This window comes from Lagenorhynchus albirostris, chromosome 9 (assembly GCF_949774975.1).
Source record: "Lagenorhynchus albirostris chromosome 9, mLagAlb1.1, whole genome shotgun sequence".
Classification (NCBI taxonomy): domain Eukaryota; kingdom Metazoa; phylum Chordata; class Mammalia; order Artiodactyla; family Delphinidae; genus Lagenorhynchus; species Lagenorhynchus albirostris.
Genome location: NC_083103.1, coordinates 800895 through 827452, shown reverse-complemented (window position 1 = coordinate 827452; position 26558 = coordinate 800895). Strand labels below are relative to the sequence as shown.

General features: G+C 57.5%; 1 protein-coding gene across 1 annotated transcript in view; it reads right to left on the bottom strand.

The window, feature by feature from the left end:
• LOC132525978 (mucin-5B-like) overlaps nucleotides 1-26558 on the bottom strand; it is a 79759-nt gene that overhangs the window by 30796 nt on the left and 22405 nt on the right. The window lies entirely within an intron of this gene.

Genomic DNA, 26558 nt, shown 5'->3' with positions numbered 1-26558 from the left:
GGAGGGTGCGGTGTGTGGGCAGCAGGCGGGCTCAGACCCCGGGGCAGCACCTCCCGGGAGCCTGGCTGAGGCAGTCAGGGGGGATTGGAGGGGAAGAGGCAGCCGTGGGGGAGCTGCCCAGAGGTGCTCACCACCCCATCCCCGAGGGGTGAGCAGGGGCTGCGAGGCCATCACTCCGCCTGGCGGGGGCGGCGGGGGTCCTGCTCGCTGCGGGGTGTGCATGCCATGTATGGAGGGGGATACCAGTCTGCAGGCTCCCGGGGGTCCCAGAGCTCCCAGCTGCGCCAGCAGGACCCTGCCAGGCCTCTGGGCTCCTCTCTGTCTCCAAGTTCAAACTCAAGGGGAAACTGAGGCCCTGAGGATGGACGCCCTGGCGCGCACGCCGGGACTGGCCAAGGCAGGGCTGGGGGCTCCCAGCCTGGGTCCTGTTTGACCCTCGCCTCATGCCCAAGGCCGGCTGGTTAACCCCAGGGAAGGGGCACAGAGGAATCCCAAACCCACCTGGGGTCCCCGGCCAACGGCAGGCTGAGCAGGGACCCGTGTACAAAGTGATGTGGCCCCGGGGCCCCCCGCAGGGCTGACGGGGGGCACTGGGGGACCAGGGATCTCTAAACCCCAGTACCTGCCCCAAGCGGGAGCCACGAATGCCTGCTCCCCCGACTGGTATGGCAGGTTTTGGGGGGGCTCTGGTCAGTGCAGCCCCCCAGCCACACTCCTCCCCCCCGTCCATTCCCTCCTCTGGCTCTGGCTCTCAGCCACTGGGCGTCCTCACCCCAAACCTGCTGTGTCTGAGCACAGGACGGCTGGGGGGCGGGGTGCACAGGCCCCCACCCCCACCCCTGCCCTGCCCTCCGCCCTGCCCTCCGCCTTTGTCTTTCGGATAAGTCCGTTGAAGTGGAATTTCTGGGGAAAAGGGAAACCCCATCTTAAAGCTCTAAACGTCTTTTACCGACGTCATCCCCCCAGCTTGGCCAATGGCCCCACAGGTCCTGCGTCTCCTTTTGGTTCCTGGTGTCTTTGGGGCGTTTCCGGCACCGGCAGCAGCATGGGGGCTCCTGCAGACCTAGGCCCTGGGTCTCAGCTCAGGCTCAGACCCCACCCACTGCCCGCTTCTGGGACCCCAGGGCAGGCGCTCAGGCTGCCCTCCAGCTGTCCCTCCCCCATCCTCACTGTCACCTCCCGGCCTGGGGTGCGTGATCTCCAAAGTTCTCTTTCACAGCCAACCCAGTTGTCCCCTCTGCAGAGGGCACAGCTGGAGGGGCCTCTGGGGGAGGGCTGGGTGGGGCCCCTTGCAGAACAGGCCTGGAGGGTGCGCTGGACCCCTCCCTCCACCCTCCTAACCCCGCCCTCCCGAGCTCTCAGGCTGTGGCTGGGCCTGGCCTTCCTGCCCTCGCTCCAGGCCAACAGCCGGTGCTCGAGGCCGTGGCACCTGGTCCCTCATGTGGGTGGGGAGTGCACACAGCCCGGACCCCTGAATCCACCTGAAGGAAGGAAGGAAGCAGGGAATCTGGCCTCCCAGACTGAGCCCCCGTGCCCGCCTTCTCCCCGCTCCCGAAGGCTCAGCTCTCAATCTGTGCCCCTGGCCCAGAGCTGAGCTGGGCGCCTTCAAGGCTGGTACATCCCTCCGCCCGCCCTGGGTGGCCAGCACCACACAGCCATCAGAGGGGCCCCGCCAGCCCCAGTGCCCACGAAGGTCGGCCCCTCGCTCCGCACCCGCCAGCACCATGTGTGAGCAGCCTGGGCGCCTCGGCCCTCGAGGATGTTATCTCTTCAAGCTTCAAGGTTATCGTCTGCCCCCCCCCCCACCAGCACCCCGGAAGGAACACTCCATGTGGCAGGGGCCTGGCCCATCTGTTCCCAGCTAGCACACAGTAGGCACTCAGTCAGTGCACCGGAAGACTGAGGGGGTGGACGGCTGTGCCGTGGCCCGACGCTGCCCTTTCCCCCCGGAGCACCACCCTCGGGCAGGGCTGGCCGTGGGGGCCACCAGGGTCGTAGGATTGAGACATCCCGGATGTGGACCGCCAAGCCCAGCCTGTTTGCCCAGCGAGTTTACCCCTTCACAGTTGAGAGAGCCGAGGACAGAAGAAGAAGGAAGCGAAGCGTGAGGCTGCTGGGAAGGAGAGGCCGGGCCAGGCCTCCCGGGGCTTGGGGAGGCCGCAGGGACGTGCCAGGGACCTGCCCCGCCTGGGGCGCACCCTGTCCCGCGCTCAGCCTGCAGAGCCCGCAGGCAGACGTGATCCCACCCCCGAGAAAAGACCCCCCACACACAGAGCCCAGAGCTGGGCTGCCCCGGCCAGTCCCTCGGCCCTGTTGGAAGCCCCTGGAGGGGTCATCACAGAACGCTGGGCGCCCTTCTCAGCTCACCCCTCCTTGCCCACCGGCCTTTCACCACAGCAGTGCAGAGTCAGGGCCAGGGGCACTGGGGTGCATCAAGCTTCAGGCATTTATCGAGTGCTGGCTGTTCGCCCAGCTCCACACCGGACACCATGGAGGGTTCAGGAGTACAAGGTATGGCCCTGGGGGCGTCAAAGGCCTGGCTGGCTCTAGGCCTGCTCAGAGCCCGGCCCCGGGCCGTCTAGGGATGCAGGCCTTCTGCACCTGCTGCCTCTGCGGGGAGTGGAAGCCTCCACTTGCCCGATGGGGTGCCCCCCGCCCTAGTCCATACCCGGGTAGTGTAGGGGGGTGGGATCAGGCTCCACCGGGGCATCCTCGTCCCCAGAGCGGCCACCATGGTGAGAAAGGCTGTGCCCACTCCCCTAACCCTGCCCCAGGGCTGCAAGAATGTGGAGACCCTCCCCCAGGAAGCCCCTGCCCTGTGTGAAGACCAAGACCCCCCACCCCCACCCAGCATCTTCTTCTATTTCCTGGTCTTCACACAGCCCCTTTTCTTGCCCGTTTCATCTCTCCGTCCCTCTCACCCTCCTTCCCTCCTTCCTTTCTGCCTCTAGCAAATTCTGAGCCCCAAGCCCTGGGGATTTGACGTGGCCAAGGATAAGAGAGGGCCCCTTTGGAGCTCACAGCTCACTGGCCATATAAGGGAGCAGTGAGAGCTTTGAAGGAACCAAAGCTCTCTGTGGGGCTAGGGTGACATTGAGCTGAAGGAAGGGGAAGAGGCAGCCTTTAGCAAATTAGGGAACAGCAGGTGCAAAGGGCCTGGGGCAGGGATCAACATGGCTCCTTGGAGGGTCTGAGGGCACCTGGTGTGGCTGGTACTGGGGCACCTGCAAGAGGGGAGCTGGCTGTGGCGTGGGCAAGGTTGGACCAGGGGAGGAGTCAGGGTTTACTCTGAATTTGGGGGGTACAGTTTACTGGAGCATTTAAAGCAGGGAAACCATAGGGGATTTTTTTTTTAATCTGTGTAGAGAAATGTATATAACTTAATATTTACCGTTTTAAGTGTACATTAACTGGCATTAAGTACATTCACAGTGCTGTGCGACCATCGCCACTATCCTCTCTAGAACTCTTTTATCATCCCGAAGAGACTCTACCCATTACACAACTCCCCCTCCCCCTCCCCCAGGCCCTGGCCCTGGCCCGGTCCTTCCTACTTTCTGTCTCTGTGAATTTGACTATTCTAGGTCCTCGTGTAAGTGGAATTGTACGGTGTTTGTTCTCTTGTGACTGGATTATTCACTCTGCACAATGCCTGTAAGGTTCATCCACATGGTAGCCTGTGTCAGAATTTCCTTTTTTTTTGGGGGGGGTGTACGCGGGCCTCTCACTGTTGTGGCCTCTCCCGCCGCGGAGCACAGGCTCCGGACGCGCAGGCTCAGCGGCCATGGCTCACGGGCCCAGCCGCTCCGCGGCATGTGGGATCTTCCCGGACCGGGGCACGAACCCGTGTCCCCTGCATCGGCAGGCAGACTCTCAACCACTGCGCCACCAGGGAAGCCCAAGAATTTCCTTTTTTAAGGCTGAATAATACTCCATTATATGAATAGACTGCGTTTTGTTTATCCACTCATCCTTTGATGGACATTTAGGTTGTTTTCACCTTTTGGCTATAGTGAATAAGGCCATGACGTCATCAACATGACGGTGTAAATATCTGAGTCCCTGCTTTCAATTCTTTTGGGTACATACCTAGGAGTAGAATCGCTAGATCATATCATAAGTCTATGTTTAACTTTTTGAGGAATCACCAAACAACAGAAGCATTTTACATTCCCAGCAGCAGTGCACAAAGTTTCCAATTTTTCCACATCCTTGCCAGTGCTTCTTATGTGCCCTCTTTTTTAATGATAGCCATCCTAACAGGTATGAAGTGGTACCTCACATGGTCCTGATTTGCATTTCTCTAATGGCTATTGATGTTGAGCGTCTGTTCCCGTGCTAATTAGCTGTTTGCATATCTTCTTTGGAAAAATGTCTATTCAAGTCCTTTGCTCATTTTTGAGCTGGGTTGTTTGTTTTTTTGTTGCTGTTGTTGAGTTTTAGGAGTTCTTTTTTTAAAAATTAATTAATTTATTTATTTATTTGGCTTTGTTTCTGTGCGAGGACTTTCTCTAGTTGCGGCGAACGGGGGCCACTCCTCATCGCGGTGCGCGGGCCTCTCACTGTCGCGGCCTCTCCCGTTGTGGAGCACAGGCTCCAGACGCACAGGCTCAGTAGTTGTGGCTCATGGGCCCAGTTGCTCCGCGGCATGTGGGATCTTCCCAGACCAGGGCTCGAACCCTTGTCCCCTGCATTGGCAGGCAGAAGGAGTTCTTAATATCCTGAATATTAATCCCTAATCAGATATATGATTTACAAATATTTTCTCCATTCTGTGTTTGTCTTCTCACTCTCTTGATAATATCCTTTGATGCAGAAAGGTTTTAGTTTTGATGTAGTCCAATTTATCAATTTTCTTTTGTTGCCTGTGCTTTTAGGGTCATATCCAAAAATCATTGCCAAATACAGCATCACAAGGATTTTTCCCTAATTTTCTTCTAAGACTTTCATAGTTTTAGCTCTTACATTTAGGTCTTCGATCTATTTCGAGCTAATTTTCATATATGGTGTCAGATGAGAGTCCAACTTCACTCTTTTGCTTGTGGATATCAGGTTTTCCCAGCACCATTTGTTGAAAAGCCTCCTTTCCCCTATTGAATGGTCTTAGCACACTTGTCAAAAACCAATTGACTGTGTGTGCCAGGGCTTATTTCTGCTCTATCTCTTCTATTCCATTGGTCTACATGTCTGTCTTTATGGCAGTACCACAGTGTTTTGAGTACTGCAGCTTTGTAATAAGTTTTGAAATCAGGAAGAATGAGTCTTGCAACTTTGTTCTTCTTTTTCAAGAGTAATTTGACTATTCCCTTGAGATTCCACATGAATTTCTGTATGGATTTTTCTATTTCTGCAAAAACACCATTGGGATTTTGATAAGGATTACATAAAATCTGTATATCTCTTTGGGTAATATTGTTATCTTATCGGAATTAAGTCTTCAAATCCATGGATATGAGATATTTTTCTACTTATTTATGTATTCCTTAATTTCCTTCAGCAATGTTTTGTAATTTAAAAAATAAATTTATTTATTTAATTAATTTATTTTTGGCTGCATTGGATCTTTGTTGCTGCACATGGGCTTTCTCTAGTTGCAGCGAGCGGGGGCTACTCTTCATTGCAGTGTGCAGACTTCTCATTGCGGTGGCTTCTCTTGCTGTGGAACACAGGTTCTAGGCTCATGGGTTTCAGTAGTTGTGGCTCTCGGGTTCTAGAGTGCAGGCTCAGTAGTTGTGGCACATGGGCTTAACTGCTCCACGGCATGTGGGATCTGCCCAGACCAGGGCCTGAACCTGGGTCCCCTGCATCAGCAGGAGGATTCTTAACCACTGCACCATGAGGGAAGTCCCAATGTTTTGTAATTTTCATTGTACAAGTCTTTTGCCTCCTTGCTTAACTTTAATCCTAAGTATTTTATTATTTTTGATGCTACTGTGAATGGAATTATTTTCTTAATTTCCTCTTTGGGTTGTTCCTTGCTAGTGTATAGCAACTTGCTGAATTCATTTATTAGCTCTGTCTTAATCCATTTGGGCTGATATAACAAAATGCCACAGACTAGGTTGTTTATGAACAACAGAAATTTATTTCTCACAGTTCTGGAGACTGGAATTCAGCCAGCATGATTGGGTTCTGGTGAAAGCCCTCTTCCTGGTTTCAGGCTACCCACTTCTTGCAAAGTCCACAGGGGCTAGTGATCTCTCTGGAGCTGCTTTTATAAGACACTAATCCCATTCATGAGAGCTCCACTTTCATGACTTAAGCACCTCCCAAATGCCCCACCTCCTAATACCGTCACCTTTGAGGGTTAGAATATCAACATATGGATTTTGGATGGAAACACACCATAGCAAGCTTGAATCATTTTTGGTAGAATTTTCAGAAATTTCTACATATAAAATTATGTCATTTGTGACCAGGGATAGTTTATTTTCCAATCTGGGTGCCTTTTACTTCTTTTTCTTGCCTAATTGCTTTGGCTAGAACTTCTAATACTGTGTTGAATAGAAGCAATGAACATACGCATCATCGTCTTGTTCCTGATTTTAAAGGAAAAGCTTTTATCTTTCACCATTAAGTATGACATTAACTGTGGGCTTTTCATATACGGCCTTTATTATATTGAGATAGTGTCCTTCTAGTCTTAGTTTGTTGAGTTCCTAATCATGAAAAGATATTGAAATTTGGCAAATTCTTTTTCTGCATTAATTGAGATGTGGGTTTTTTCCCTTTTCAATCTATTAATGTGGTGATTGGTTGGTTTTTGTATGTTGAACATCCTTGCATTCCTGGAATAAAACTCACTTGATCATGGTGTAGAAACCTTTTAATATACTTCTGAATTTGTTTGCTAGTATTTTGTTGAGGATTTTTGCATAACTATTCACGAGGGATATTGGTACGTAGTTTTCTTTATTTGGACCAAACATAGTTTCTTTTGTTGTTTTTTTTTGAGGTTTTTGATTACTGATTTGATCTCCTTCCTAGTTAAAGGTCTATTCAGTTTGTCTGTTTCTTCATGAGTAAGTTTTGTTAGACTGTGTTTCTAGGCATTTTTCCATTTCTTCTAGGTTATCAAATTTGTTGGCATGCAATTGTTCATACTATTCCCTTTAATCATATTTTTAGTATTATTTGTATTATATTTAATTCTTTGTGATTTTAGTTTTTAATATACTATATTGCCCTCATTAGATTATACCTTCATATTCATAGAACAATATAAACTAATGCCAGTAATAATAATATTGTGGTACAAAAGATCCTGAAGCCTTTTTTTTTAACTGTTTTGAGAACCATACATGGTATTATATTTTATTTCATTCTGTTATTTTAATTTTTTATTTAAATATAGTTGATACACAATATTATACAATTTACAGGTGTACAAATAGTGATTTACAATTTTTAAAGGTTATGCTTCATTTATAGTTATTATAAAATATTGGCCGTATTCCCCATGTAGTACAATATATCCTCATAGCTTATTTGTTTTATACATAATAGTTTGTACCTCTTAATCCCATACCCCTATGTTGCCCTCCCCCCTCCCTACTACCCACTGGTAACCACAATCTTTTCTCTACAACTATGAGTCTGTTGTTGTATTCACTAGTTTATTGTATTTTTTTGATTCCACATATAAGTGATATCACCAGTATTTGTCTGTCTCTGTTTGACTTATTTCACTTAGTATAATACCCTCCAAGTCCATCCATGTTGTTGCAAACCTTTAATCACATTTATCTCTATAAAATTGACAGTAATGCCCCTTTCATTTCTGATTTTAAATTTTGATTCTTCTTCCTTTTTTTTCTTAGTGCATTTAGTTAAAGGTTTGTCAATTTTGTTGATCTTGTCAAAGAACCACCTTTTGGTTTTGTTGGCTCTCTTTGTTGTTTTTCTATTCTCTATTTTATTTATCTCTGCTCTAACCTTTATTTATTCCTTCCTTCTGCTAGATTTGAGTTTAGTTTTCTCTTCTTTTTCTAGTTCTTTAAGGTGTAAAGTTAAGTTATTGGTTTGAGATCTCTTTTCTTTTTTAATGTAGGTTTTACAGTTATAAATTTTCTTCTTAGCACTGCCTTTGCTGAATCTCCTGTTTTGGTATGTTGTGTTTTTGTTTTCATTCATCTCTAAGGATTTTCTCATTTCTTCTTTGACCTATTAGTTGTTTAAGAGTGTGTTGTTTACGTTCCATGTATTTGTGAATTTTACATTATTGATTTTTAGCTTTATTCCTTTATGGCTAGAAAAGATACTTTATATGATATTAATCTTTTAACATTTACTAAAGCTTGTTTTGGAGCACTTAGTTTATAACACTTAGCACTTGTTTATAACACTTAGTTTATTCTGGAGAATACCCCATGTGCACTTGAGAAAATGTGTATTCTGCAGTTGATAGGTGGAGTGTTCTGTATATGTATGTTAGGCATAGTTGGGTTTCTTTTTGTTTTTTGTTTTTGTTTTTGCGGTACACGGGCCTCTCACTGTTGTGGCCTCTCCCATTGCAGAGCACAGGCTCCGGACGTGCAGGCTCAGCGGCCATGGGTCACGGGCCCAGCCGCTCCGCGGCATGTGGGATCTTCCCGGACCGGGGCACGAACCTGCGTCCCCTGCGTCGGCAGGCGGACCCTCAACCACTGCGCCACCAGGGAAGCCCCCTGTAGTTGGTTTATAGTCTTGTTCAAGCCCTCTGTTCCATTATTGATTTTCTGTCTTGTTGTTCTATACATTATTGAAAGTGTGGTACTGAATTATCCAACTATTATTAGTAGTTTTATTATCTAGCTCTCCTTTCAAGTCGGCCAATGTTTGCATCATATATTTTGGGACTATACTGTTTGTTGCATATATCTTTATGATTGTTATATATTGTTGAATTTTTTGCTTTTATCAATAAATAATATCCTTCTTTGTCTCTTATAAACTTTATTTTAAAAAACTTAAAGCCTATTTTGTCTGATATTAGTGTAGCCACCCCAGCTCTCTTTTGGTTGCTATTTGCGTGAAATATCTTTTTCCATCCTTTCACTTTCAACCTATTTGTGTCTTTAGTTCTAAAGTGAATCTCTTGTGGACAGCATATAGTTGTTGTTGTTGTTGTTGTTTGCAGTGCGCGGGCCTCTCACTGTTGTGGCCTCTCCCGTTGCAGAGCACAGGCTCCAGACGCGCAGGCTCAGTGGCCATGGCTCACGGGCCAAGCCGCTCCGTGGCATGTGGGATCCTCCCAGACTGGGGCACGAAGCCGCATCCCCTGCATCGGCAGGTGGACTCTCAACCACTGCGCCACCAGGGAGGCCCTGTTGTTGTTGTTTTTAATCAATTCTGCCTTGTGAATGGAAAGTTTAAATCGATTTACATTTAAATTGATTACTGATAAGGATGGACTTACTTCTGCCATTTTGCTATTTGTTTTCTGTATGTCTTCTAGCTCTTTTGTTCCTCATTTCCTCCATTACTGCCTTCTTTTGTGTTTAGTTGATTTTTTGTAGTGACAAATTTTGATTCCTTTCTCATTTCCTTTTGTATATATTATGTAGATATTTTCTTTGTGGTTATCATGGGATTACATATAACGGCATAAAGTTAAAACCGTCTAATTTGAATTGACACCAATTTAGTTTCAATTGCATACAAAACTCTAATCCCATCTAGTTCCTTCCCCTCCTAATGTTATTGTTGTAACAGATTAAATCTTTATGCCTTGTGTGCTAATAACATAGATCTGCAATTATTTTCATGAATTTATCTTTTAAATCATAGAAAATAAAATGTAGAGTTACAAACAAAAATTACAGTAATACTGGCTTTTATATTTGCCCACATATTTAGCTTTATTGGGTATCTTTATTTTCTTATAGAGCTTTGATTTACTGTCTAGTGTCTTTTCATTTCAACCTGAAGGGCTTCTTTTACCATTTCTTATACGGTAGGTTTAGTTTTTGTTTATCTGGAAATGTCTTAATTTTGCTCTCACTTTTGAAGGGCAGCTTTGCCAGGTGAGGAATTCTTGGTTGATTGTTTTTTCTTTCACCCTTTCAGATGTATCATTCAGTGCCTTAATGGCTTCCAAGGTTTCCGATGATAAATCAGCTGATAATCTTATTGAGAATGAATTCTCTTGGTACTTTTGAGATTTTCTTCTTTGACTTTCAACAATTTAGTTATAATGTATGTCAATGTGGACCTCTTTGAGTTTATTCTACCTGGAGTTTGTTGAGCTTCTTAGAAGTTTTCAGCCATTATTTCTTTACATAATATCTTCGCCCCTTTCTCTTCTCTGCAGGGACTCTCATTATGCATATGTTGGCCCACCTGATGATGCCTGACAAGTCCTTTAGGCTCTATTCACTTTTCTTCATTCTTTTTTTCCTGCTCCCCAACTTTGATAATTTCAGTTGTTCTGTCTTCAAGTTCGTTGAGTCTTTCTTCTGCTTGCTCAAGTCTGCTATTGAGCCCCTCTAGTGAATTTTCCGTTTCAGTCACTGTATTCCAGAATTTCTGTTTTTTTTAAAATAATTTCTATCTTTGTGTTAATATTCTCATTTTGTACATGCATCATTTTTCTGATTTCCTTTGGGTTTTGTCCATGTTTTACTTTAGCTCTTTGAGCGCACTTAAGGCAGTAGTTTTAAAGTCTTTGTCTAGTGAGACTGATGTCTTGACCTCCTTATGGACGATTTCCATAAATTTATTTTGCTCCTTTGAATGGGCCATATTTTCTTGTTCTTTGTAAGCCTTGTGATTTTTTGTTGAAAATTGGGAGGTAACTCTGGAAATCAGATTCTCCCCTTCCCAGTGTTTGCTATTCTTTTTCTTTTCTTTCTTTCTTTTTTTGTTGTTGAAGGATGTAGCGGTCCATTTGTTTTGAGACTTCTCCAAAGTCTTAATTTTTACAAAGACTATTCCTTGTTGTGTGTGATCACTGAATCTTTGCTGGTTTAGCTTGTGTTCAGCTGGTGTTTGGCAGAGTTTCCTTGAGTAGCAGGAGCCTTCCCAGTCTTCACAGCCTAGCTCTGTCCTTCAACACTTAGGCAGGCTTGCTCTGAGCCTGGGGACCAGCCCAAGATGAAATCTTGCCTGGGCATGAGTGTGTCTTTCTAAATTCCTGCATGTGCATGGCTGCTTTTGAATGCCCGAATTTCTCAAAGGGTCCCACTTCAACTCCTCCAGGCCTTAGATGGTCCATTATATGTCTCCAACTGTAATCTCTTGCCCCAGGAGTCTGTGGGTCTGTAGTCACTTCGCAGCTTTTATGAGCAGTGTCTGCCACTTGTGCCACTTGAATTCCAGGTTAAGCAAAACAGAGATGCGTGCCTTGCATCATTCCTTCATGAATCCACCAGATGTTCACAGTAATTTGCAAGTATGGTATTCTCTGCTCCTTCTGGCTTGGGGTGGGGGAAGGGAATGGAACTGGGCTGGCAACTCAAGACCAAAACTGCCACTGCACTGGGGATGGGCAAGGGTGAGTGAAAATGCCACAAAACTTTCCTATCCTTCTGAAGATGGCCTTTTCTGGATTGGACATTAGCTTGGTTGCTGTAAACCTCTGACTATCTTCTAGAGCTCTGAAGACAGTTATTCCAGACAGTTTCTCCTTGTCCTTTTCAATGTTTCTGTGGAAAATGAGACCTTAGAGCTTCCCAGCCCACCACAGAGTCATTCTGAAAATACAAGTTCGTGAGGCTAAATGGATATAAATGAATAAATGAAAAATAAATAAATGGAAGAAAAGAGATATCTCTTCCTACTGCAGAATGCAGGTAAGAAGAGTGGATGTGATTAGAAAAGCATCATTGGGTGCTAACACTAAAGGGAGTGGGATCCTTACATGGTCCCAAGCCTCTCCCACAAGACCCTTATTAATTCCAAGGGGGGAAATGGCTACTTTCCAGTGGAAAACCTGACAGACCCACCCTGAGCCAAAGTGAACTCCCAGTGGTGGATCCAACCGACATCACATGCCTCCAGGTATAAGGAACCGAGAAGGACACAGCTCCACTCCTGCTGAGTGTGTACTCCAACCTCGACACAAGGAAGCCACAGACAGACCCAGATTGGGGGATGCTGCACCAGATTGGGGGATGCTGGTCAAGAAGCCCAGAGAAAGGCTGGGGACAGATTCCAGGTTAAAGATGACCAAGGAGGCTGCACTCACGTGACATGCGGTCCTGGGTCAGACCCCAGACTGGGAGGAATGGACACCAGCAGGACAAGCGAGGGGTGTAGCAGCCTGAGGACGGCAGGTGGTAATGCATCTTCACAGACCCCGCCCTACTTCTGGGAGACGCACCCCCATCTATTTAGGTTGAAGGGGCAATCTTCTTAAACTCCAGTGAAACAGAGAAAATATGTAGACACAGAGAGAGGGGAGGGCAGGCACAGCACAGCCCAAGAGCACACAGTACAGCAAAGGGAGCAAAATACAAACCCTGGAGAATCTGGGCTAAGGGCAGACAGGAGCTCTTTATACTATTTCTGTAACTTATCCATAAATTGGAAATTGTATCCAAAAGTTCTCCAGAAAGCTCCGTGCTGGCTGTGATTTGGGGAATGGACTAGAGGGAGGCCATTGGGGGACCACTGCACCTGTACATGGCAGGGACACAGTGGTGAGGTGGGGGAGGGCCAAAGGGAAAGGAGGGAAGGGGGAGGGGGAGGAAATAAGGGAGAGCGGAGATGGGGCAGGCACCCTATCTTCTGGGCAGAGCCAGCCTGAGCAGGGGCCCCGTGACGTGGCAGGTCCCCAGGCAGGTGCAAGAGGTGCCTCCCTGTCCCCTTCTCCCCGCTCCCTCTCCACCCCTCCCCCCTCCTCTTCCCCAGCCCTGTTGTGAATCTCCTGGAGAAGCAGCACCCCCATACAGGGCCAAGGTCTTGGGGAGGGTCACAGGACCCCCCGAGGGGGCAGAGCCTGGGTGAGGGGGCAGGCATGGCCCGGCATGGACAGGCAGATGTGGACAGAGGAGAAGGTTGGGCCTCTGGGCCCACGTTTGCTCAGGATTAAGACAGCGTGAGGGAGAATAAACAGTAGCGGGTGGGGTGTCCTGGCCGCCAGCAGAGGTGACCAGGTGTCAGTGGGCAGTGTGCCCTCCTCCCTCCAGGAACCCCAGTGTTGACTCAGCACCAGAGCCTGGCAGAGGGGCCCGACGCAGCCCCACACAGCCCGGGGCCACACCCCCCAGCCAGTGCTGAGGGGCACCTGGCCCTGAGGCTACGCAGGCTGGAGCCCCGCCTGCTGCCCTCTCCACCGGCCTCAAGGCCCCAGCAGTGACCAGTGACCGGAGAGGGCGGCTGGGGGACACACCACCGTCCTGGGCCACGCCGCCCTCGTCTGGGCTCAGGCTCCGGGGTGGGGGAGGCCCGGCCCTCCTGGGGGTCACAGGCCCAGGCCTGATCTCTGACCTCTGGAGGCCCCGACTTCACTCTGCTGCATTTTCTTGGGGAGACTGAAGGGGTTCCCTCGTGTCTGGGTATCTTGTTCGTGTTCTGTCAGGGCCCCCGCCTGGCCCCACGTTTGGGATGTGGGCAATGCAGCAAGTGGGGTACACCCCAGCGATGGGTGAGTTTGAACTCCGGACTGTAACAGGAGGGCGGGGAGGATGGCTAACAGCCGCGATCCTGGTGGCCAGGAAAGTCCTCGAGGCATGAGCTGGACTAGCGGGCTGTGGGGAGGGTTGGATGGAGGCTTCTTGGAAGCACCAGCCGGGGGAGGAGGAGCTAGAGCCGCCTCGCCACGTCTGCCCCCACATCTGCCCAGCAGAGCTGCTGCCAGGCCCCTCAGAGCTCAGGACCACTCGGGATGGACCTCGCTGGCCAGCAGGATGGTGGGACCCGCAGGGGACAGCAGTGGCCGGAGCGCCTTGCCCACAGCCCCCTGCCCCAGCCCCCTTCCCCGGGAGGCTGCCTGGCCTCTGCAGGAGGGGTTTCTGCCAGCATGTAGTCCCTGCCCTCCGTCCCCAGGGCTCTGGTGTCCACGTCTGCAGGTCTGGCCAGGGACTGTGTGAGTGACACGCACACCCGGGTGCCACGTGAGCAGAGACGTAGGTGCCGTGGCTGGAGAGACGCCGTCTCCCTGATGCCTAGGGTTAGGGGTGTGGCCGCTGCCCCAGGGGAAGCTTCTGCAGGGGCCCTGGGAGGGGACGGGGGCCGGGGGGAGCTCGCTGGGCCCCACCAAGCATGGCTTAGCCTGGAGCAGCAGGACAGGGTCCCTGCTGGTTCCACACACGCTGAACCGCCCCCTCGTGGAAGCGTGGAGGCTCGGCCGTCAGCTGAGGACACAGCATGGAAGCAGCCGGCAGGAGGCAGAGACCCCAACCCAGGGACGGAGCTCCAGGCCCACTTCCTGGGGCTGGAGGCTAAGGGCCGGGAGGGTGTCCAGGAAAGGACGGGTCTGGAGACAGGGCGCGAAGTCCCTCCACCCGAGGGCTCAGCCTGTGGCCTGAGATTGAGTCTAGGGTCCACGAGGCCAGGCCGCCCTTCCCACCTGGGGGACGGTCTCCAGACACCCAGGCTGCCATGGGGCCGATGGCTCTGTGGACGCTGTGTGCCCTCAGGGCTGGCTACCCTGGTGGAAGCAGGAAGGGCCAGGGCCCAGGGCGGGGAGGGGCCCCCGGGAGGGGCTGGGCGGGAAGGGGGCCACCTCATGCCCCCGGGGATTTCGTGCCCCTCACGTCCTCCAGTGGGCTGGGTACCTTGCTCTGAAAGGTCTCCTGAAGTGGGCAGCACCTGCTGACAGGCTGTGTCCCCAGAGGGCACCCTACCTGCTCCTTCGTTTCACGGGTGTGGGGGGCTGTGGCACGCACAGGACAGGGTGACCCTGAGCTTGGCGTGGGTGCTGGGGTCCCCTCAGGGCCTGTCAATCTGGGAGTGAGGGCACCAAGTTCCCTGAGCCCTGCGGGGGCTGGGGGCGCCCAGGCTGTTTGTCTTGGTGGAGGGGCGGTTCCCATTCAGCTGCGTCAGCTCTGACCTGCCCTGGCGACCCTCCTGCCCAGCCCCCCAGGCAGCCCCCTGCTCGGCAGCTGGACACCCCTGGGGTGGACGCTGGGTTGTGGGGGTGTCCTGAGTCCCAGACTGATCGTGCAGAGCCCCCCGCTGCTGTCAGAAACACACCGAATCGTGCCCATCATCCGAGTTCCGGGCTGGCTTTCCATCTTTGTTTTTGTTCGCAGCTCTAGCATCTTCCATCCCTCTGTCCATCCCTGCTTGGCTGCGGGAGCCATGCTCTCTGGAACGTCAGTCATAAACACATTTTCTTCTGGGAGCCGGGACACAGGGGCTTTACAGTGGTAACACCATGATGTTTTATTTTTATTCTGTTCTGTAAAGAAAGAAAACCCTGGCGTGCCTCTCTATAGGTGGGTTCTATGAGCCACGAGAAAGCCACGGGCGCAGACAGCGACCCCAGGTGTGTCACCCTGTCCACGGGCCGCGGCGAAGGGGAGCCACAGAGCTTATGTCAGCGAAGCCCAGGGCTGTCGCCGGCATCTGCTGTTTCACATCTCGCGCAAGGGCTCCCTCCCCACCTCCCGTCACAGAACCCTCTCCCACAGCTTCCCTGGGGCTGCAGGGTCCTCACCTGCGAGGTCTCGAGCCTCCTGGAGTCCAGAGGAGAGGAGACCTACCTCCCGCGTCCCTCCCCCCACCTCCCCTCCCTTTCTTTTCTATCTGCACTCACTCCCTTGACAATCTCCCGAGCGGAAGAGCTGAAGCTCCGACCTCTCCCATCTTTGCCTCCCGGTGAGGGCAGGCTCCAGCCCTGGCCCCCCCGACTTACATGTCCACCCACCGCCCTGACCTCTCCACCGGGCATCTAATGGTCAAGCTCCTACCCACCCCAATGCCCTTCCCCGGCCCCCCGATGGGGGTGCTGTCTATTCACCCACACTCCACAGCCGGTCCATTGCCAAACAGTCACCTTCACCACTGACCTACCCCCCAGCTCAGTCTCCTGCTTCCCTCAGCCCGTGTGTCCGTCCTCACCCTGCAGTGGGGCCTGAAGGGCAAGGCAGGGCTCTACAACCTCTGCCCGGTCCCCCGGGGCCCTTCACTCGGGCTAAGGCCCGGTTCTGGCTCACCCTGAGGCCCCTCGCCCCGCCCGCCTCGGGCACAGCCGTGTGCCCACAGCTCCGCTTTCCGACCCGCCAGGCCCTGCCGGGGCACCTCCCCCAGACATGCCCAGGCTCCCTCCTTCCCTTCCTCCCTCCCTCCCACGACGGCCACTGAGCGGGACCCCACCAGCAGAAAGGGGTTCTCTGCTTTACTCCCCCGTGGCACTAACGCGTGGCCTCATTCCCAGTGATCTGTCCACTCTGCCCGCCGTCGCCAGCCTCCCGCTGTGCGTGGCTCCGCGCATGGCCCGGTCCCTGAACGCGGCTCGCCCTGGGTCCCGGGCTGCCACGTGGCACAGCTCCTGGCGCAGCCCTGGCCCCGAGATCGCCGCGGTACTTCCCGCGCCGGCAGCAGCGCCCTCACTCTTTGTCAGTTGATCCGGATATCTGAGGACCTTTGACGTCCATGCAGATTCTGCAGTGTTTGCTGACTTCCTCTGAAGACCGGGCCACGAGGCTGTCTGGGCCACGCTCACGGAGACGCCTGTGTGATGGCCCAGGCCCCACGTGTCCCCACGGGGTTGGCTGTGAATCGCCAATCTGCTGCCCAGGGCCCAGGTCAAATAGGTCAGAGCTGAGACCTGCATGTGCCCAGGACCAGGCCGGTCGCTGGCGCCCGGCTCTGGCCTCAGACCAAGCAGCCCTCCCCAGTGGTTCGGGCCTGGGTGGGAGTCCAAGTGTCCCTGGATGGGGTGGGCTTGCTGGGGGCAGAGGTCAGGAGAGGGCTGCAACCCAACCTGTCCACCACGGTCACAGGCTCCCCAGTGTCCTGTGTCCCTGTCCATCTCCTTCCCCATATCCAGGAGCCCCCAGCGCCCTTTATCTGGGCAGAAGCTGCCCCCAGTCAGGTCCCCCCAGCATGAGGGTGGACGCCCCTTCCCCATCTGCCTGGGGCAGGACCCAGAAATGAAGGGGTGTCCCTGCCAAGGCCAGACTCCACGGGGGCCAGAGGGGTGGGGTGTGAGCCGCAGAGGCCAGCCCTGGCCCCGGGACCTCTTCTGGCCATGTGTCCCCACCCCCGTGGTGACAAATCATCCCCCCTCCCCCCCAGCATCCAGCAGGTGGGGGCCCCAAGCACAGCCTGGAGGAGCCGCCCTGCAGGCAGAGCCGTGGACGCCTCGGGGGGCCGAACCCGGCTCTGTTTCTCTTCCTGACACCACCTGGCCAGGGCTGCGGGTCTGCTGTGGCAGCAGGGACCCGTTATCTGGTTACTCTTGCTGCCTGGTCACAGTTCCAGGCAGGGGAGGGGTTGTGCACTCCTGCGGGGGTGGAGGGTTAGTCACTGTGTTGGCGTCCATCCCAGCCAGAGAGGAAGAGGGGGCTCCCTCCGACACCCGATCCCCCCCGGGGGCAGTGGCGCTGATTAGGGTGCCACCTGTGGCCACAGGGCCAGCCGGTCTCTGGGGCAGCAGCTCCCAGAGCCAGAGGGCCGGGAACTTCCTGCTCCCAAGGAGGGCGTCCCATGGGGGTGGCAGTGACTTCCCTGCCCGGACCTCGTTGCCACGTCCATCCACCTCCCACTCAGGCTGTCTCCTGGGCCCAAGGGGTCGTGGGGTCATGGCTGTGGGAGCGCCTCGGCCCCTACCTGGTCTCTGACAGGGGAGGTCAGGCTGTGATGTCAGCTCCACTGCCCACACGGCCGGCCGGAGCAAACAGCCGGGTCAGGCGGGCCATGGGGGCCTGGACCAGGGCACCGGGCACTTGGCGCTCAGGACGGGGCAGACAGGGGTGGGAGTGGGCAACGCCGGCCAGAGGGGTGTAAACTGTAAAGGGCGGTCCTCGCCCTCATCCAGGGTCCTGGAGGCCCTGCGGACCTCAAGGGGCGGCCCAGCCTCAGAGGACGTAAGCCACCTCCCTGGACCCCTGAGACCCCTGACTCTGCTTCCTGAGCCCCTGGCCCAGCCGGAGGCGCCAAGACCACTGTGCTGCCACCTTGTGGCAGTTCAGGGACTGCAGCCCGGTCCTGGAGGTGGGACTTTTGGTGTCACCAGCCCCGGACCCACCCGGCCCCGAGACCCAACTCAGCCTGGCCCCGGTTCTTGTGACCAAGGCAGCGTGAGGTGGACGCAGTGGGCATATCTAATTCCAGGAACCGCAGCAGGGACATGAGGACATGAATCCAGCTTCCTGTGTTTCCACAGTTGACCTCCAGCAAGCTGCCCTCCCCAGGCCTAGATTCCAGCAGGACTGAGAGCCTGCTCCCAACCCCCATGTTGTCGTGGAGGACAGGTGGTGAGGCATCCGCCCCTGCCCTGCATCCACGCCTGGCCACTCGAGCCCACTGCCCCGTGTCCTCAGGTCCCCGAGGCCTTCTCTGGCCCAGCAAAGGGGCCCCAAGATGCCGGAGCGGTGGGAAGCTCGGCAGGACTGTTAGCCCCAGGCGACCTTGGTGGCCGGCACGGTCCAGCCTGGCAGCGCCCGCCCCGTCGGGGTCCAGGCCAGGCTGGCCTCCCAGCAATGGCCGGGGTCGGCAGGCTGGCCTCTGGCCCCGTGGGCTTGTCTGCTCTGCGTGCCCCTTCCTGGCACTCAGGCTTGGGGAGCTCGGGACACCCTGTGCATTCCTGTGTTGGACCCTGCCCCCTGCCCCCCTCCACTGCCCTGTCTGGGCAGCAGCCTCCCTCCATGCCTGGAGAGGGACATCCGCACGGCCCTTGCCCACCCTCCCAGTGCTGCTGTGGGGCTGGGTCCAGCCTGAGGCCAGTGTGTCACCGGGGGTGTCGGGGACTCCCCTGGGGCCTCTGAGGAAGAGGGGGCTGGGTTTTCGAAACTTGGAGGTTCTCAGGGCAGGGGGCAGGGGTCACAGAGGGGAGGGCAACAGCACTGCTGGGGGATTGGTCTCCCTTGGGCCTGCGTGCACACACACATGTGCACACACATGCACAGACACAGGTGCACCGCACACCGAGCTGGACTTTGGTGTGACGGGAGAGTCCAGAGATTTGTAGAGAGAAGATGGAGCCTTCCCAGTATGACGGCTCAGCTGGGTGGACCCGCAGGACTCCCGCCCTCCGTCCAGCCAAGTGCACAGAAGACCAGGCAGCTGGCCTGCCCCGCCCCGGGCCCACGTCTGCCCTCCGACCTGCTCCCGGCTTTTATGGACAAGCTTAAAAATCACACGGAGCCCACGACTTGCAAATGCTCCAAGTGTATTTCCGAAACCGACGGCCCTTTCCTGAGGCCCAGGGCCGAGGCAGGGGTGAGGCTCTGCCTCCCAGTGGCCGGCCGAGCAGTCAGTTGCTGCATCTGAGGGACCGCTGTGGATCAGGCCCTTACGTGATGCTGAAGGTTGGGACCAGCAGGCTGGCCCCACAGAGGAGCCTCCCCCACCCCCTGCCCCCCGGGCTGGTCCCGAGCAGGCGGCTGCAAGCCCGTCAGGGCCACTGCACACCCGGGGCCGCTGGACTCGGAGAGGGACGAGAGGGGTGGACCGTGCGTCCTAGGCTTGGGTCACCTGGACCGGGGCTCAGGTTCCACTGGCCCTGGAGGCTGAGACTGCAGCGAATACAACCGTTCTTGTGGGCCTGTCCTGGGGGGACAGGGCGGGGCTCCAGCCTGTCTACTGCAAAGGCCGGGGAGCCGGGGCGCCTCTGCTCCAGCGCCCGAGCCCCACCTCCTGGCTGTGCTCAGCACCCTGCACCTCCCCTGAGCGGCTAGAGCCCCCGTGGGAGTCGCAGCGCAGGCCCACGCAGCCGCACTCCTGCACCTCGGTGTAGCTGAAGGCCTGGTTGGAGCCGTCCCCACAGCGCAGGGTCACGGAGCGCACAGAGGCCCGCAGCTCCCGGCAACACCTGCACCTGTGCTCCACGGCGCGGGCCTCCAGGGAGTACCTGCGGGCAGGGGCCGCCTGAGCCAGAGGTCGCGGGGGCGCTTAACAGTGGCTCCCGCGAGCCAGTCACGGCAGCTGAGGGCCTGTGGTTCCTTCTGAGCCCCCAAAGGCTGGGGGGGCCCAGCAGCCTCTCAGCAACCACTTGACCAGCAGGTCACCAATGGGGACCCCGAGTCTGGGGTCTCAGTAGAGAGAAGAGTGTGAGTCCAGACAAGCCGCGAGCCGTCCTTGGCCCCCGGCCCCGACCCCTGCTGGCCCCCGGCCCCCCATCCTGCCCCTGTCTGCCCGCCCCAGGCCCTGCCCTGCAGGAGCCTCTGTGGGCCGGGGGTGGGGGATTGCGGGTCTGCCCTGGGCGAGTCAGGGACTCACGTACATGGAGGTGGTGTCCCCACAGTTGCCCCGGCAGTAGGTGAGGCGCACGGGCCCCACGGAGCTGCAGCCTCGCTGCCGGAGGACCCGAAGCTCGTGGTACACGGCACAGGTCGACCCTGGGGAGGGACACGGGAGGCGGCGCAGAGGTCAGCCCTGGCCAGGCGCCCCCCGCCCCCCGCCGCCTCCTGCGTCCCCTGGCCCTGGCAGACACGCCCACTCACTGTTCTGGGCTGGGGGTTGGGGGCAGGAGAAGCAGCAGCCGTCCTCGCTCAGCCGAGCCTTGTCCTGTGAGGACAGAGATGCCGTTGGCGAGGGCAGGAACGCAAGACGGTGGCGCCCACTCCCATGCAGGGCCCCATCCTCCCATGGCCACTGTCGACCCCCCTGGGCAGGGCAGGGCAGGCGGGCTCCCCGGACTCACCGCTGGACAGCCGAGGGGGGCACACGCCTTCTTCGTGGTCACCACCACGAGCCCGTCCTGCTGCTTCTCACACTTGTGTGTCACGCAGCGGCTCCCGGGGTCTGACCAGGACTCGCCGGGCTGCAGGGAGGCCCAGCCAGCAAGTGAGTGGCCCCCCCAAGGCCCCCCTTCCAGCAGGGGAGGGTGCCGCATCCATCTGTCTGTCAGCTCCCGCGGCCTCTGCCCTGCGCCCGCCTTGCACTGACGGCTCCCCAGGGGCCCCAGTGCACCAGGAAGCCATCCATCCAGCACCCCCGCTGTCGCTGTCGCTCCCGGCGGCCCCCTGTGCAGGGGTGGGGCTGGCCCCCCTGGAGCCTGTGGCCAGCCCCGCCCGGAACTCACCCCAAGGCCCCGTGACCGCTACTCACGTAGAAGAGGTGAGCGGAGCTGTTGCTGGTGTTCATGACACAGGCCACCTGCACGCACCCGCCACAGCACTGCCCGCTCTGTGTCTGGTACTCGAAGCCCTGGGAGGGGGGCAGGATGTGTGGCCTGAGCCCCGGCTGGACACCGCTTGCGGGTGGGAGTGTGGGTGTGGCCTGAGCCCCGGCTGGACACCGCTTGCGGGTGGGAGTGTGGGTGTGGCCTGAGCCCCGGCTGGGCGCTGCGTGGGGGTGGGAGTGGGGGGGGACGCTCACCACGGGGCAATGGGTGCTGCAGATCTGGGTCTCACAGCTGATCACGACCGTGTCCGACTGGGGGCCGCCGGGCAACTCACACCAACACTTTTCGCACAGGTTCGAGGAGACTATGGTACCAGGCTGGGGGAGTCAAGGCGACAGTGTCTTCCCAGCTGGGCCTGGTGCCCCCGCCCTCCCGGACATCCCCTCCAGGCCTGCCCCCGCCAGGCAGACTCTTCCCCCGAGGTGACCCTCAGTAGCGCCTCCTGGTTGGGGTCCCGGTCTTGGGGACAGAGCCCCAAGGCTGCTCCTCCAGGGACCCGGCATGGGGAGAGAGAGGCCGCGGACCTTCTCAAGTTCAGGACAGGGGTTGTGGTCCCAGAAGAACCCACTGCTGCTCCAAAGGCCACCCGGGCCCGCGGGGACGCAGCCTCGGGGAGCAGCTGGCAGGACGGGGGGACTCTGGTCCCTGTGCACCAGGGGGCCTGACCTTCGGCTGGTTCTTACCTGGTACAAGGTGCCGTTGATGCTGCAGACGGTCCGGCCTGCTCGGGGGAGAAGGCAGACCTGCAGACCCACCGTCCCCTTGTCCCGCCAGCCTCCCGAGTGGCAGGGTGGTGGGACAAGGGTGGTGCCCGCGCCACCACTACAGCATCCCAGTCCCGGGCGACGGCGCATGTTCCCCCAGCCTGGCCGCCGCTGAGCCAGGACACTCACTGCAGTTTTGGGTGGGGCAGCACGCCCCCTCCTTATAGGCCAGGATGGAGCGCGAGCCTTCCGGGCAGTCCATGGGCGCGGGGCAGTGTGTGGTGTTGCAGACTGCAGCAGACGGAAGGGGGCGTCAGGGCACCTGCCTCCCTCCCAGGCCTGAGTGTCGCCTCTCCCTGGGGGTCTCCAGGAGTACTGACTACCCAGTGGACAGGTGGTAGGCTCCCCAGGGGGTGGCCACGCCACGGGGGACGAGGCTTCTGCTCGGCGCTGCCTCCACGGCACCCCTCACCCTTGAGCCACACACGGGGAGGGCATGCCCACCACCCTCCTGGGGTGTGCCGCCAGGCGCCAGCGCCTCGGGACCCTTCAGGGGCAAAGCTGCCCGGCCCTGAGCCTGACCCGGCCTGGGGCTCACCGCAGGTGTACTGGGGACAGCACTGGCCGGTCTGCAGGGCCGCGGGCACCGGCACGAAGCCAGGCTCGGGGCAGGCGGGGGGCGGGGCGCAGGGCCGAGTCTGGCAGCTCAGAGTCCAGGTGCCGTCCTTGCAGGTGCACTCCTGGCAGCCCACGCTGACAGTGTGGCCAGGCTGTTAGGGGAAGGACATGGGACCCCCGGGCCCACGGCTGAGGGCCTGCAAGGGGTCTTCCAAAGTGTGGGCGGGGCTGAGGGCTGCTGGGGCTCTGGGAGGCCCATGGGGGCCAGGAGGCGGGGTGGGAGGGGGTTGTGCGGGCGACCGGCCTCCCTCCCCACCGTCCCCGCCTTCACTGTGTGGGAGCAGGGTGGGGGTTGTCTCCAGGGAGGGCGGGATGCGGCCAGCCTTGGGGCCAGCACCCACCCTCCTCCAGGGCCGTGCAAGGAGGCCTCCTGAGTCTTTGCTCAGGAAAACCTGGCCCCTCCTCTGAGTCCCCCGAGGGTGCCACACTCACCTCCACAGGCTCCCCGTCGGGCCCCACGCAACCTGGAGGAAAAGAGAAGACATCATCGCTGGGCTTCCATGGCCCCCAGCCCGTCACGGGCAGACCCGGTGTCAGGGGCTGGGGGAGACCTAGGCTGTGGTGGAAAGCCCTGGGGTCCGGCTGAGAAGTGCAGAGCCCGAGGGCCCAGTGCGGGGAAGCCCCAGCCCAGCCCCAGGGACCTACTGCTGCAGTTGGCTGACACGCAGACCTCGGAGCTCGAGCTGAACAGCGTCATGTCCTCCGGGCAGAAGCAGCCTTCTGTGATGGGAATGGCTTCCGGGAGGGCCCTGTGGGGAGCGGAGGGTGAGCGGGCCGTGACCTCCAGGGTGGGGAGAGGCGGCCTGGGGACACAGGGCGGGGTGGGCGTGTCCCAGAGGGAGAGGGCAGGTGCTTACAGGGTATTGGCACTGTTGTTCATGTAACAGTAGGAAGGATTGGACGGGCCGCAGGGCCGGTACACCTTGTCAGCAGGGCAGGTGAAACCTGTGCGAAGGGTGAGGCCACACCTGAGGCCGGAGGGCACGAGAAGCGAGGCCTGGCCTGGGCCCCGCTGGCTGGAGCTCTTGGCCCAGGCACCTGCTGTGTGCCCTGCACCGCCCAGCCTGTCCGAGCCCTGGACCCCTGCACCCTGGGCCCAGGTGCTCTGACCTGGATTCCCCTCTTGTCCCTCCAGGAAACAAATGCACTCCATCCTGGGCTCAGCCCTCCTCCTCCCGGAAGCCCACCCTGACCGCCCAAGCCCACCCATGGATTGCCCAGTGTGTCTGTCCCCTCGAACATGCTGATTGCCACCGCCCAGCGGGACGGGGCACTCTGGGGCGGGGGGGGGGAGGGGGCACTCACGGCACTCGTGGGCGGTCAGGCCCCGCCAGTCGATGCACACGCTGAGGGACGCACAGAGGGTGGCGTACAGCTCCAGGCTGGAGCACCTCGTGTCCACCGTGGGCACATGGCACTGGTCAAAGGCGCAGGCTTGGTAGTATGGCCACGGGGGGATCACCGAGTGACACGGCTTGAAGACCCTGCAGCACAGAGACACACGGGTCATGGGGCAGCTCCGTGGTGGGGTTGCCAGGCTGTAGGCTTTCCCTAATGAAGGGCCCCGAGGGAGAGGCGTCACTGGGCCGACCTGTGTGCCGAGGGACCCCAGCCTCTGGGGCCATCTGTGTGCGGCAGGGAGAGTGTCTGGCTGCAACACAGCTTTTCTTTCTGCAAATTCTCCGCTGGGCTCCCCCCGTGCCCTGCACGCCCGGGTGCTGCCGCCGGCTGAGGACTTATGCCCGGAGCCACCATGAGCTGCCTCAGCGCCTCAGAGGCCGACCCGCCACGAGCCCCACTGGGCTCTGCGCCTGGCGTTCCAGCAGCCGTGACCCCTCTCCCTTGGAGCCCCCTGCAGGCCCGCCCACTTCTTCCTATCTCCCAGGCAGCGTGGGATTAGCAGGGCTGCTCAACACCCCCCACACCCCAGCCCTGCCAGGGAATCTCACTTGCTCAGAATTAGCTGGCAGATTGGCGAAGGTAGGCACGAGGTGGACGTTTTCTTGGGCTCAACTGTGGTGGGCGTCAGGGGAGGCCTGCTGCAGGATGGCTGGCCAGGGTGTGTCGCATTCCAGTGGCCGGGCATGTCGGAGCAGGAGGGTACCACCGCCCCCCCGGGCAGGCGGCACTCGTCCTTCTGGTCATTGGTACAGGTGCCTGGGGCGTGGAAGCAGTGGTCAGTCAGCCGGGGAAAGCAGAGGCACCCTCACCCTCCCTTGGGATGCTGGGGGCCGGGCCCCAGCGTCTCCGCGCAGCACTCGATGGGTTGCTGTGGGACCTGTCCCCTGACCTCCCTGTGCTTTCTTTTGCCTCCAAGAAGCCAGACCCTGGGGCAGTTCCCAAAGAGGCCTCACGTATGGGCCACATGGCCAGGCCCCTGGGCCATGTGCCGCACATTCTTGGTGCAGCTGGAAAGCAGAATCACCTGGAGGCTCCGCGCCACACGGGAGGCCTCACCCCCAGCCAAGAATGCAGTTCCTGGAGGGACACACCCGAGGCCGACCCTTCGCACACCAGACACTCCCGGCCAGAGAAAGGGCCCAGAGTGCGGAGGGCCAGAGCGGGGCTGGGCCGGGCGCTCACCGCACTGCCCCTCCGTGTTGTTGGCGAACTTGCTGAAGGGCAGCTCCACAGAGAAGATGAGGCCACTGAACATGACCTGGACACCAAGGGCGGGGATGGTCACGTACATCTTGATGCCGATTTGGGAGACGACAATGCCGTCTTTCCGGAAGCCGGGTCTGACCACCTCACCGTTGAAGATGATCTAGACGGGGACCCAGCAAGGGAAAGAGAACCAGGTGGCGATCAGCCAGTGCCTGGCGCCCCGAGTCCACCCGGCACAAATGGGGGCTGCCCGGAGGGCGTCCCCACCTCATTGGTCATCACCCCTCCGACGGGATTGCGGGTCAGCACGACGCGGTCCTGCTGGTACTCGATGATGATGGACTGTAGGCAGGGCAGCCCATCCTCAGCATCACAGAAGTAGGTGTCGATCAGCACCCGGAAGTGTCCGAACACGGGCACGATCTGCTGTACCAGCACATACGTGCAGTTGTCCAGAAACGTGTAGTACGTACCATCAAAAGTGATGTAGTGGGGTTTGCCCCAGCGGCTACACACGCCTGCGGGAGGACGAGCCGCCTTACCTGGCCGCACTACGGGCCTCCTCCCACCGCCCCGGGGCTCCCGCAGGGGCAGGTGTGTCCCACGCCAAGCGGAGCAGGCGACTGCCCTGTTGTCGGGACCCACACGCCAACAGCACACAGAACTCTGTCCAGTAGGTGCCCAAAGAGGCCGAGAAGTGGGACCAGACTCCGGACGCCCCCTCGCGCCTGCGTGGCCCGGCTGCTCTGGGCTTGGGCAGGGTTCCGCCGGGCACCTGGGGAGGAGGCTGGGCGCCACCACCGCTGCCCTGACCTTGGGAAGTCCTTCCTGGGTCCCACTGATTCCGTCCTGCCTTCTCTGCCATGGCCGCCACCCCCGGCCCCGCCCACTCACACTTGCACTCGTAGGATGGGCAGCAGTCCTCCGGGTGGGCCACTATCACGGCGGGGTAGCCGTTGGCGCAGGTGGGCTTCTGCCTCTTTGGACACTGGCGCGCTCTCACGGTGATGACCCCGTTGCCCTCACAAGTGGCCTCAGAGCAGTTGGGCATGGCCCAGGTTTCGCCATTCTGCGGAAGCAAAGACTGCTGCAGGGCCTTGCCCTGACGTGGCGCCCACCCCTCGGGGCTCAGGGCTCGCCTGGGTCTCCGGGGAGAGAAGAGCCACCAGGATTGGGACCAACACTCACACCAGGCCTCTCCTCCCCCAGCACCCCCCCCGAGCGCCCGGCCGACTGGGAGGGGCTCCGGGTGTTGGAGGTTGCCCCCTTCCCACTCTGCCCATTTCCACCCACCCACCGTTTCCACTCCTTGGCCGTTTGACCCTGTCCGGAGCATCAGTCACCTGCTCTAG